Source organism: Paralichthys olivaceus, chromosome 4 (assembly GCF_024713975.1).
Source record: "Paralichthys olivaceus isolate ysfri-2021 chromosome 4, ASM2471397v2, whole genome shotgun sequence".
Lineage (NCBI taxonomy): Eukaryota > Metazoa > Chordata > Actinopteri > Pleuronectiformes > Paralichthyidae > Paralichthys > Paralichthys olivaceus.
In genome coordinates, this window is record NC_091096.1 from 16,458,986 (window position 1) to 16,472,130 (window position 13,145).

At 40.2% G+C, this 13,145-nt stretch overlaps 1 protein-coding gene across 9 annotated transcripts in view; it reads right to left on the reverse strand.

Moving 5' to 3' along the window:
* Window positions 1-13,145, reverse strand: part of mctp1a (multiple C2 domains, transmembrane 1a) — a 138,979-nt gene that overhangs the window by 114,798 nt on the left and 11,036 nt on the right. Inside the window, exon 2 of one of the 9 annotated variants that reach the window (XM_069523928.1) lies at window positions 9,104-9,179. The exons of the other annotated variants lie outside the window; for them this stretch is intronic. The gene's annotated coding sequence lies outside the window, so the exon portion shown is untranslated. The remainder of the gene's footprint in view (window positions 1-9,103; window positions 9,180-13,145) is intronic. 9 annotated transcript variants of the gene reach the window in all.

Here is a 13,145-nt window from a genome sequence, read left to right on the forward strand (position 1 = left end):
CCATTCTGATAGCAGCATAGGAAGACACAAAATATGGACAGCAGAAAGAAAAGGAAACTAAATCCATCCCGGGAAGCTTGCACAACATTTCTCGCTGTTTTCTGTAACATCTTTCTGAGCACTCTGCATTTGAGAGGCATTACAGGGCGGTTGCCAGGCCAGAAGGGGGGCATGACAGCAGGGAGGTGCCACTTTGCTTCCTGGCACCGACAGCTTTGCAGAGTCACAAAAAAAAAAAAAAACTTGACACAGTGAAAAGAGAGAGCAGTGTGTTTGTGTGTCTGTGTGTGTGTGTGTGTGTGCACTTCTAGATCCAGTTGAGTTGGTGGTGTGGTGAGTAGACCTCACTGAGTGAAAAGTGAAAACATTTTGTTCAGTTGAGCATGAAGACTTGGTTGTGGGGTTCAAGATAGACTCAGGTTTATGTTAACACTTATGCCAAGGATTGGGATTGAGCATTTAGTGGTAATGGCTAAACACACAATGAAACTTCAGCCACTAGGAGTCTGTCAATCAAAACAAAAGACTGCGGCGTGGGATCATGATGCTTATAACACACAACAGATGCTGAAAAAACACTGTTGTCTGTGTGGTGCCGAGAAAATCAAAAGATCTCTGCAGCGGAGTTAATACGTCACTTCCTGCCTCTGGCTGCTCCGCCTGTCGCCTGAATAATGCGTGAAAGGCAGACTGTGGATAAACTCTGCAGCCAATTCACTGGATTTCACTGGCTTGTCAGGTCTGAAAACAGCTTCTGTCAGCAGGTCTTATGACCTCAGTGGCTGAGCTCAATCCATCACCTCACACACTCATCCTCACAGCCAAGAGAGCGACAGAATAACAATTTGCTCACATCTCCCAAGCTGTAACCACAAACTGGGTTCAGCCTGAGCAGTAAAAGCACATTTCCCTGAAGTTAGAGCGATTCTGACCTTTGAGGCTCAGAGAAAAATAAATGCATGTGCAGCACAGTATGTGTGCATGTGTGTGTCCTAGCTGAGTACATTCACGTATATATTTAGAACATGTAGAGATTGAGGCTATAGTCTGTATACAGGATAACCTTTCAGCACTGCTCAAGGAAATCAAATTGACAACACACACATACAGTATATATACGATCTCTATTCCCTTCTGAAATGTGTAATGCTTCTTCTTTTCTACACGTCTATACACACAAACACTCCCACGTGATGTCTCCATGTTTGCCTGAATCTCCTGTGTTGGCAGGTCTGCACCACTGAACCCTGGAGTGTACGCCATCTGTCTGTTTATCACAGCGCGCACACACACACACAACATTAAAACCACTTAACTGTTTTAATGTCGTGGCTAATTGGTCTATACATACACACTTCAGTCATAAACACTGGAATGACATGACAGTGAAGCTGACACAAGCCTCTGCAAACATCTCCTCTCCCCCTCCATTACTCTTCTGCTCTGGCAGTGTTATCAGTAGAAGACAAGGGAAGAGGGACAGGTTTTATCAGTATTGGAAGTAGCAGGGTGGCCTCTCAGGCAGACGGATGAACAGGAAGAGAAGTGGAAGTGATTTAGAGATAAGCAGAGGGATGAGTGCACAGACGGAGAGGCTGATATATTTAGTTTCATATGCCATATACCCATACTGGAAGGAGACATTTAATCTGGGATACAAAAAAATACTTAATTAAACAAATGTAAAGCAGCAACCAGGAGTGGCCTCTTCATTCAATTACAGCAACAGAAAAGTCTCCATCTCAGCAGGAAACAGATGAGCTCTCCACACATCAGTGGACCAGGTGACATACATATGATGCTGGAAATCCCCAATTTCTGCCCTTGAGTCCCATTGTCCCAATTATTGTCCTCGCTCCTCATCAGTTGTTTTTCTCCTCTTTATTTTAAAGGACAGATAGGTTTGTGCAAGCTTCCAGTTGTAAATGTTCTTAAGATAACAGTATCATGCATTCTTCTCTTGAGTACATGTGTAAGCTGTAAATAATGCAAAAGACAGTCTCTCCTCCTCTTCCTCTGTCAGTTCCATCATCATGCTTTTCTGCCTCCACACATGTAAAGAGTGCTCCTCACCACAAGCTACCAGTCCAGAGGAACAACAGAGAGCTTCATACTGGGAGAGACTGGGAGAGGGTTCACTTCACTCATGAAAAATAACTGTTCTGTTTTGGAATTATAAAAGAGACGCTATACAATAGTGAAAAAATATATACAGCATCTAAGTGTTTGGCTGTGTGTGTGTGTGTGTGTGTGTGTGTATTTTCACCCACACACCCATTGCCTTTCTATTGGATCTTTGTGCAAAGCTGAATTTGACTGGAATGGTCCTGTTGAAAGTCGATAACTCAATAAAGTTTGTATTTGGAACATGATATAATCACCAGTGTACAGATTTAACTATAAGCTGATTATCCAACAGTAATGCCCGGTCCAACTTTTCTCTCCTGAAACTGATTCCAAATTCTCAACTCTGACTATCTGCCAAAACTGCAGACCAAACTGATACCAGTGCTTGCCTTCTTTCACCAAACCTGGAACTCACTGAGAATCCATTTTATGGAAGGTAACATGGAACACTGGGATGGGGTTCACCGTTTGATAATAATAAAGGTTACAAAGGAGGAGACCCCTGGGCCCGGTTGGACCTTAACATACCCTTGGAGACATGAGGAGCTTCGATAAAAGAGTAAAAAGGTTGATTCACCTTCACATTAAAATGAGGATGAGGTGGTTTGGGGATCTAATTAGGAGGCCTCCTGGGAACCTTCCATTAGACCTTTGAATTCAATTTATGGAGGCCACATGCAGGGTGGACGTAGGTCTCACCGGACATTATAGATCTCATCTAGATTATTTTACTTGACCTGCTGCTATGCCGAGAACAATCGTGGCTAATTGGCAGAAAATGATGGATGGATGGATGGATGCAGTTTTATAGATCAACTCTATTTGTAAGATCTAAGATGTGCTCTTATTTTCCATCATAAACGAAGACCCAAAGAAGGCCTTGACATCCCCACTGGCATTGATTAGAGACAAGCATCATCAGTGCTGATGTCAAACAGAAAAAGTTAAAAAAAAAGTGCATAATATTAAAATGCAAAAAATGGTTCAAAACAAAGATTGAAACGAAACGGAGCAAAATGAAATAAGACTGAACAGCGTAATGAAAAATGGAAATGGAAAAAGAAATGTAGACATGTATAAAGGGCAGAGCCTGGTTAAAGGCTGAGTAGCTCTGGTGGCTGCCAGCAAAGGAGGGTAACACACTGTCAGAGCCAGGCATGACACAGTACACCCCCCCGGGAGAACCCCTGCTTCCCCTGGATCCATACATGGATTCATCTCACTGATCTGTTTACTTTATCTCTGCCAATGTCTTTGTCTGTCTCCCTCCTTCTCCTCCAACCCTTCTCGACTTTGCTTCATCACCCACTTGTACTGCTGCCACTCTCCAGCTTCTGACTGAGTCGATCAGGTGCCCAACCCTCGTCTCACTTATGTTTCCATTCTCCTTTGACATGTCAGTTACCTTGGACAGCTTCTGTTACAGCCAGATTGCCAATTTGCTTTTAGCATCTCAAAGACAAAACTAAAGACAAACTAAATGTAATCAGTCACATTAAAGAACATATAAAGAAATGCTGGCTTTAAGTTGAGTTAACTTTTACTCATCATTCCAAATTGCCAGAAGTGATATGAGGCGCCTTGCTAAAATACAATAAGAACTTAACTAATAAACAGTAAAGTGGAATGCTGGATGCAGGTGCAACTCAAAAACACACCAGGACTGGCAAAGGAGATTTTTTTGCATTCAACGATGATCATCAATAGTTCTAGACAACCAAAAGCCAGGATGCTAACTGTGCCAGAGAGTATTTCAAATGATAGGAGGAAATATCTCAATTTTATCTAAGCAAGTGAAAATACACATTGTTCAGAGTGAGTTTCAGTTTCTAATAGCACAACGTTAACAGAGTTTAACATTATCTTGTTATGGCTGTTATGATTTATGATAACATAAGTTGGATCAGTTGATCACAGTGTTAGTTAGCTTCTGTCACTAATGTTCAGTCTGTCAATATAATGCTAAGTTTCTTAATTCATTTCCCACATTAAACAGCTTGTATTCTGACTGAAGCGCATGTACTTGTGTGTACTTGTGTGTGTGTGTGTATGTGTGTAGTAGCCTGTGTTGGGGTTTTTTTGCTTTGGTATTGAATTTGATGTCAAGACTTCAAGAATTCAGTGGTATTGGTGCAGACTGTTACCTGGTAATTGTAACTGTTATTTGTGTTCACTGTGTGTTGCAGGTCATTGTAACTGGAGCCAGGGCAACAGGCGACACAGGCCATGGCCTCATTAAAAAAAAGCTAATTCTAACTTTTAACGCACATTAGCAGCTGTCTTGTGCTTATTAATGGTTATCTGGCTTGGAGGTCTGTGACTCTGGTCCTGCAGGATTCAGAGTCACAGTCTGTTCCTGTCGGCTAATTTTGATCACATGACTGCAGATGCATTGTGACAGAGCTCTGTACATGAACTCAGCTCATCAGTGCGTTAGGAGTGGACCGTCCATACTTATCTAATGCATCCATTGTTAATTGTGACATAGCCTACAATCTATTATCATTTTCTATATTAAAATACTGCCGAACCACAAAGGTGGAGCAACAGTCAATTGAATAGCCAACCAGAGCAAATACTTAGTGAAGGAATACAAAAGTGTCAGTGTACAGAATACTCCATCACTCAACACTGAGTTTGTGGGTACAACTATCACAATACTTTTCAATCTATATAAGCTTTACAAGTCATGTCTGTAGTCCTGGAGGATGCAGAGATACCTTGAATTATACATTTTTGAACTATGCATGACATATTTGTTCTGCCTTCATTGTGTTTTCTTGACATTACTTAGACTATATGATGGGGAATCATTTTATGTTGCACATTAACTTTAGATTTCTTTGAAAATACGTTTTGGGATATTTGTGTTGACCTTGGCCTTTGACCTATCTACACCCACCCACACACCCACCCACCCACCCACACACACAGATGAAAATAATACCCTGCTTGCCGGTGTGCAGGGTAAGTAAAGTCTTATGGGGAAACTGGACTCTGTAGATGCCTGTGTTCAGACCATTTGTCCACTATACAGGCAATAGACAGTGTGTGGATGGATGAAATGATTTATCAATGATGTAGTTCACTGGGCTGCTATAAATTTGTTGTACCAACAACAAGCCTCTAGAGTTGTGACATTATTGAAGCCCAAAAGAACAAAGTATACTGCACAAACAATTTCATCTTTTATATAAATACACAAAGGAAACAATTGCTCCATCTATTCTTCAAGTCCTCTCGAAAACTGACCCAAAGTAACGTTTGGCTGCTGTGTCGATAAAATCAGTCACTACTCAGTCCACTAGTGGGTTTGCCATTTTGTAATGTTTAAGGGGGGATTTCTATACCCTGTATAGTGGACTCATTGTATCCCAAAATGCATTATGAAAAACTCAGTGGTCACTAACCAAGCACTCTGTATTCCATCATGCATTGCACTCAGCCCACAGATGAGAGGATAAAGAACTTTATGATGTGAAAACATAAAGGTTCCATATCTAAATAAAAAGCTTCAGATTAAACTTAATATAAACCGAAAAGAACTGAAAGTTGTGGCAGACAACCAATCAAAGTAATGTGAAATACAAAGAAAAAAAACCGGAGTAGTGTCTGTTATTTTCATTTTGCCTATTAGCTCACTATATAGTCATCTTTCCTCTATATGGAACTCCCTCAACAGTGAGTAGGAGGGAGTGAAAAAATTTGATTTCAGACACAACAATGTTTTCTGACATGAGGGTGCACAACTTTAAACACAAGGACATAAGGACACTACTGGACTGGGTAGTGCTGCGTTGTGCTGGAGAGTCACTGCTGTCATGCCATCAGGACATTTTGTTGGATTAGTGTGCAGTGCAGTTATAACAGTTAATAATACACAATAAAGAAAATACCATAGTGATAATGCTGTTAACGAACTTCATCATATATTACAGTTATAACAAAGGGATATAAAACTCACCCCTGACTCTGTGGAGCTCATAGATGAAACAGTCCAATGACTCACATTCAACAGGCTGAGAAGCACAGATTATTAATGGGTGATGTGTGTGTCTGTGTGTGTCCCATCCAGTATGTCAGCTGGTGTGTCAACAGCAGATGTACACACCAATGGGAATGGGAATCCATTCTCACAGGTTCAGAGGTCCCCAGAAAGGGTGTAGCCCACTGATGTCAGGCCAATGAATTGACACATCTGTGAATGAATGTCTGACACAGACAGCCTGTCAAGAGAAACAGGATATGATCCTTCCTTCACGTCCTTATAAAGTCAACAGTCAGTCCCTGACATTTGTCTTTGAGACAGATCGAGAGAAATATTCAGATAAGACAATGATAAATGAGGCAGATGATAAAAGGCAGGTCAAAAGTAAAGTACAAATGGTAAATGAAATTAAACAAAATGGCGTGAGGGGGAAAGTATTTTGATGGAGACTATGACCTGTGGTCGTAATCAGGACTGACAGAAATAGCAGCCACCTGTTGGAGCACAACACACAACAGCAGAAGGCCTCTGATGGGAATTGGGACAGAACGCAAACTATTACAGATATTTCTGTTCTTACTGATCCTATAATAGCCCTATCTAAAAATAAAGATTTTCCATTGATGTTGATATTGATAGGACAACTGTATAATGTGTGTGTGCAGGCTGCAGATTTCCATAACAAAGTAGTAAAAATCAGTGTTAGGTTTTTATTTAATTCTTAAAAATATGATTTTGGATGCTGTATCTTCATTTAAGTTGGTTTATTAACAATATCCAGCCCCTTTAATTGATGGTAGTTATCTATATAAGCCCTAACTCTAGCTGCCTATACAAATACAACCTGTACAAGCTTTACTTGGTAAAAAGTATACTGTATGTGCGATTGAATTTGTCAAAGTCTCTAAAAAACACATGAAATAATTTTGTTTCTAAAGCTGCTATTTATGCTGATGTGATCCATTAGGTAAGTAAAGGGGTGAAACCCACTTTGAGTGGGGCCTCACAAGTCCTGAAGCTTGTGTTGCTAGGCAACATCTAGAAAAGAAGGGGTGCTTGAAAATTCAACTTGTTCACATGCAAAGATATATTATTATTATCATCATTATAAAACTAGCTTTTATTAAAGGGACTATTTTCGCTTAAGATGACTGGGAAATATGATACTCAAGCGTTCATTTAGTTAAATCCACACTGACCTCTGTTCAGCCAACTCTGTGTGTTTCAATTAGCAGACAAGAGGATAAAAATCAATGTGAAAACACGGGTGTAGCATGGTGTGGATGCTGCATTTAATTAGAAAAGTGCATCTGTACCATGAGATGGGCGCGTGATGGGCAACAGATGCTTCTAACAACACTTTTCATACAACTATATATCGTAATACACGTTTCCTGGTGTCTGCCTGTCCTGTTAGCAAACATTAGGAAACAGACTCGGTGGCTTTGTTATACAGGAAAAGGAGAAAATAAGTTGAAAATCACATATTGTTTCTCCACACAGAACTCAAGACAAGAAAACATCCTAATGCCAACGACTAGCAGAATGAAACGTCTCCATCTCAACAGGAGGCTCTGCATGATTTGGATCAACAGGATGGTGAAGAAGCAAACTGCAGACCTGACACAGTTCCTCCTCATGAAAGAGGTGGTGATGACCGAGCTGGTGGTGACATCACGCTGGCAAGGGAAACTGGAGGAATACCAAAAGAGAGCTGAAATATCCTCTGGCACAACCAGCAGGTAGGATGAGGAAGTGGAACCCACTAAAACGTGAGCAAAGAATTTCATCAGATGCTGCCAGCCAATCAGAGGAGGAGGAAAGCTCAGGGAATCTCTTTCACGCAAACTCCAGCTTCATGAGACGGAAACTACGACGTGAGGTGGTGGAGGAAAATGATTTGCTGAGGGCGAGAAAGTCGAAGAAAAGGATGGACAGACACGAAATGAAAGCCAGATGATCCACAAGAGGAAGTGGACATGAGAGCAGCACCTCCTGCATTAAACAAACAAAGACAGAAAAAAGTAAAAGGAACAAACCCCATAATGAAAATGAAGAGATATTTTTGTTAACTTTTTCAGATTACAAGATTCGGACTGAGACATTTGTCTTTTGTTATGCTTTATAAGAAAGAGTCTGAGTGTAAATGATAGAGAATATAACATTGTGCATAACCAGTAGAATGTCCAGCTATGATATATTAGACAAAAGGGCGTCTCTCCCTCTCGGCATTGTATTGGTGCTGCAGTGTGCATCAGTGTGATTTATGAGTTTCTCACTGGTGGAAAACGTTAGAGGAACTTTCTGGTAACCTATGTGTCTTTTCCACTGATTGCCTCCTCTCCTTTTCCTCATCCTATTCCCTCCTCAAAAACACAAGGTATGCAGAGCTCTTATGTTCTTCAAAAATACATTTCTAAATTGTGAGATTTATTCAACAGCTCACCAGGGGAAGGAGTTCTGTTGCTAAAAGTCCATGGCAGAGATACAGATCAAAGGTTCCCAGACGCCTACATTAACTTTCATCTATCAGGGAGACACGATGTTGGAGTGCATCCATCTAAAAGCCTCCCAGCTTTAAAACTTCAGAAAAGGGAAAATATCTGGAACACATTTCAGTTACATTTTTCATACAAGGCGTGAAAAGTAGAAAATTGTACTTCCCATTTCCATGGTAAATTTATGATTAAGATTTTGCATCTAGATGGAAACTTTTACTTCTATTTATGCCTTTCATCATAGCTCTGCTTACATTTACTTGGCCACAATTAGTGAATCATACAAATCATTTATGTAAAAATTATTTCCAAATTATATTTTAGTGATGGTGGTGGGGAGAGCTGTCTAACCCACCAATACACAATTTGCCATATTACACCCATTTTCCCTTGATTTGAGCTCAGGCGACTGTGGAAGCATATATTTCATAACATTTTGAAACTCAACCATTCAGTGACCCCTCGTACCCACAGATGGAAATATTGTCACCTTGTTTCTCCAGCCTTTTTGCCAAGTTTTTTTTTCCAGAATGCATCACCTGTCTCACCCATCTGTATATTCATCTCTGCAACAAAAATTCACAAGATAAATGAGAGTTCTGATGGAGTTTTCAAGTGTTCAGGGTAAATCAATCTCAGAAGGAAATATATTTGTATTATTGCATTCAGAGCCCTATAGTTGAAATAACTGAAATCATTTAACCTGATGTGACTTCAATCAGTTGAAAAAACAGTGTTTAATGATGTCTTCGGATGATTGATTTTCTAGCGAGGACAAAAGGCCTCTTCATAGTGAGGAGGAAAAGCAGCAGTGACATTGCCTGACTCTGGCTGCTGTAGACTCTGCTGTCTCATTAAAGCAATCACGCACAGATCATCCAGTGCAAATGCAACCTGCATGCACACACAACACGAGAAGGCATATGCATTTTAAAGAAAAATGTTAATAACCCTGCAATAGGCTAGTTGGCAGTCTGACATCTGTCACAAATTAAAAATATGTTACATTTGAATTTACATGACAAATAAGGCACGTTGTTGTTAACCTGCCTGTTAATAAATCTAACAAGGTGCTGACAAGAATGGATGAAGTACAGACATTAGGTGCAGATCCTGTTAGAAGCTGGTCTACGTTACCTCTTAAACATACATAAGATAAAGCACAAAATAACTAAAATATAACTGTCATCAAACACACACACCTGCGAATGAACAGACGGTGTAACTTATGTAATTTAGCCTGATCTTAAAGACCTTACCCTGCAACCTAAGAACTTTAAATATTAAGAGGTTTCAGGGGGAAAAGCCCAATTTTAAAAGCACTTAACCTCACCCATGAAGAGATTATGATTTATACATGAATGGTGTCCAACATCTTTTTTAAAGCTACTATAAAAGTGATTTATAATCCCAGAGAAAACGTGCAGTGTTTAGAAAGTGGTGCGGAAAGTGGTTATGACTTGATATTAATGGAAGGTCAAGCAACACATCCATCTAGGATCAAATTAAAGCCTCTCTAATCGTATCCTGACAGTTTTCTATTTTCTCTCCAGAGATCAACATCAGCTTTGCACCAGTAGGTGGCACCAAGTCCAAGCATTGGCCAAATTCAGCTGCAGTGTCAACAAAGTTAATAACCCATGAGTTTTCTCTTTGAAGCACATTAGACACTGATTTCATGCTCTTCACTTACAGGTGGAGGTTAACATCAGTCTGCACGCAGTGGCAGCATCCCGATGGAAGTACAGCAGAGATGCTGCTGTCTGTTATTTTCTGTTATGTGATGGTAATGTGCTAAATGATGCTGCTCTCAGGCAGAGAAAATTATACCACCACCAACAAAATCACAGCTTCACGAGACGCTAACAGAAATAACATAGATGAATAGATGAATCTGAGATTTCAGGCAAAAGCAACTGAAAATAAATACACAATATAAATATAAAATATATAAATTAACTGTGCTATTCAAAGTTGTGCCATTGCTGTTTCAGAGAAGGCTTTATATTGTTTATATAAAGCAGCAGTAACTGAGTTAGTGGGATCATGGCCAACTGTAAAGGTCAAGTCTATAAGCCATGACTGTTAGAAAAGAGATTAAGGGTTGATCATCTCTTTAGCTTTAGCTAACACGCTTGTCTCACTGAAGCACCAGTTTATGTGTAAGGGCGAGATACAGATTCATTTATAATCCAGACTTCATCCAATACATTTTTTCATAAAGTCCTAACAATACTTAGCTGAGTGCTTTTGTCAACTGACCTGCTGTTCATTCAGTTTTTTCCTACACCCTCTTGTTTTTTGATTTTCTTTCAAACATCCCACAGAGAGAAAAAAGCAAATCAGGACCACTGATATTAAGTTGAGCTTAAAGTGACTCTTTTAAAAACACACCCGACACAATATGTTGCTTTGCGATAAGCCAAAGCCAATGTCAAATGGCCCAAGAGAATCACATTGACCTCTCACATAACATCAAACAGTATCAATGATCTAAACCGCACTGATAAGGCTTTCCCTCTGTCACCACCGTCATTTTCATCTGATGCGCACAATGCTTTACATAAACCAACCAGGGCTCCATATGAGAACGATCAGTTGTGCTCAGCCGTGATGAGGTGCATCCTTCCACACCAGTGTTTCAGGACAGCAGCCGTCAGTGCACAGGCAGCTGTCTGCTCCATGTTCAGATGGCAAACCAACAAAAAAAGACTAATAATGGTTTGTGTTGACTCAATCTAACTCTCTTTTATCACCTCGGAAAAGAGTGAACTTGCCATAATATATGTTTCATGTCAATAATTATAGAAAAACAAATGTGGGTGTGTCTGAACACACTGGTTAAATCAAAGTTAAAGTCAAAGTCAAAAGTCAAAAAAACAAAACCAAAGAGAAAGAAAAACGTCATTGAAAAAATCATTTATTAAAAAAACACTATTTATACAAACTTACTTTATAGACTTATATCCAGATTGTTATCTCTAACCAAAAAGTGAATTCTTTTTGAAAGAACAAACAAACGGATTAAAAGATTTGTATGCAAATTTCCACTCAGCTAATTTAAGTGCAGTGGAAATCTTGCCTCTAAATCAGTCCCAGAGTACCTGGAACTGACAAATTCACTGAAAACAGGCCAGACATTACTGAGGAGACGTCCAATAGAAAACATGGGGTGGGCGTTTAAATCTCACTTACAAATATTGCCCAAACTCTACATCGGCATCACCAACTTCCATCTGTGTCTCTGCTTCTCTCTCTGTCTCTGAATCAATACAGTGGCTTTTTAGGTGATTACATCGACTTCCCAGTAAACCCCATTAAGATGCTCCCTCCCTGTTCAAAACCTTCAGATTGATTAAACCCTTCGTCACAACTTAGCAATTCTGATGTGCGAATGAGGACCTTACGAATTGCACCCTAAAAATAGGGACAGTTATGAAATTATATTTTAAATGTTAACAAACTGAGTTATAGTGAGAGTTTATAATTTATGCTGCATTGTAAAATAAAGTCATCAATATAAAAAAGTAGCTTGGTGGTAGACTTTAACAGCAGTTCTGACAGCACATTGGTCACATTAGCCATCATTTCTCTTTTTTGTCCTCTGCCAAAAGCTCATCGACAAAAACTATCCCATATTACTAGAAACAAAACAGAATACAGATGACTGACAGGATATTTAGATTTATGTGAATGTGTATCAAATGAGGCACCAGGGTGAGACAATAAGGAAATCTGCTCATTTAAAGTCCTCGAGTGGGTATTGTGGCAGAATGGACCACATTCATATTAAACAACCGGTAGGCACTGAAAACACACATGACCAGGATGAGAGGCGCACACACGTGTCCTCTTAATATGCAGCTCCCATATTGATCTAAATGGGCCAAAGGAGCACTTACAACTCGCTGACTATTGGGACAGCTTCATCTATGCTACAGGGAAGCTCATTTGCAATTATTCAATATTCCCTCGCCACTGAGGAAGTGCATTGAGTTGCAAATTATCTGCGTTTGATTAGCATGTGGAGTAGGGAAAGCACCCCACAGACTTTGGTCACCACGTATTGTTTTGTCTGGAAAAGAATGGCCGCAGCCCACCTGGGCCATTTCATTGCCGTCTGTCTGTCTGCGACTAACTGGGTTTGTCTTTTCATCTAATGCATCTGACCAGCTCGTCAAAGCCGGCATAGCTCAGTTGATTGCTTTTTAAATTTTCACAGTCTTTTTCTGTGCTCTCAAACGAGAAAATTACACCTTTACTCGACCTGTCAGACACAAAGGCGACACAAACAGGTGTCGTGTATCAGGATGCTTCCTGATAAACGACACCTGTCACACAGCAGGCTATTGTGGGATGTCGTCCGTAATTTACACAAACACGCACACACGCACGCACACGCACGCACGTGCACGCACGCGCACGCACACGCACGCACACGGAGATCCACCGCTTTGGTTGGACCCTCGACTGATGATTAATCTGTGGCGGGGCAGCATTAAGAGTTAGAAAGCTATCCTTGGCTCAACCTA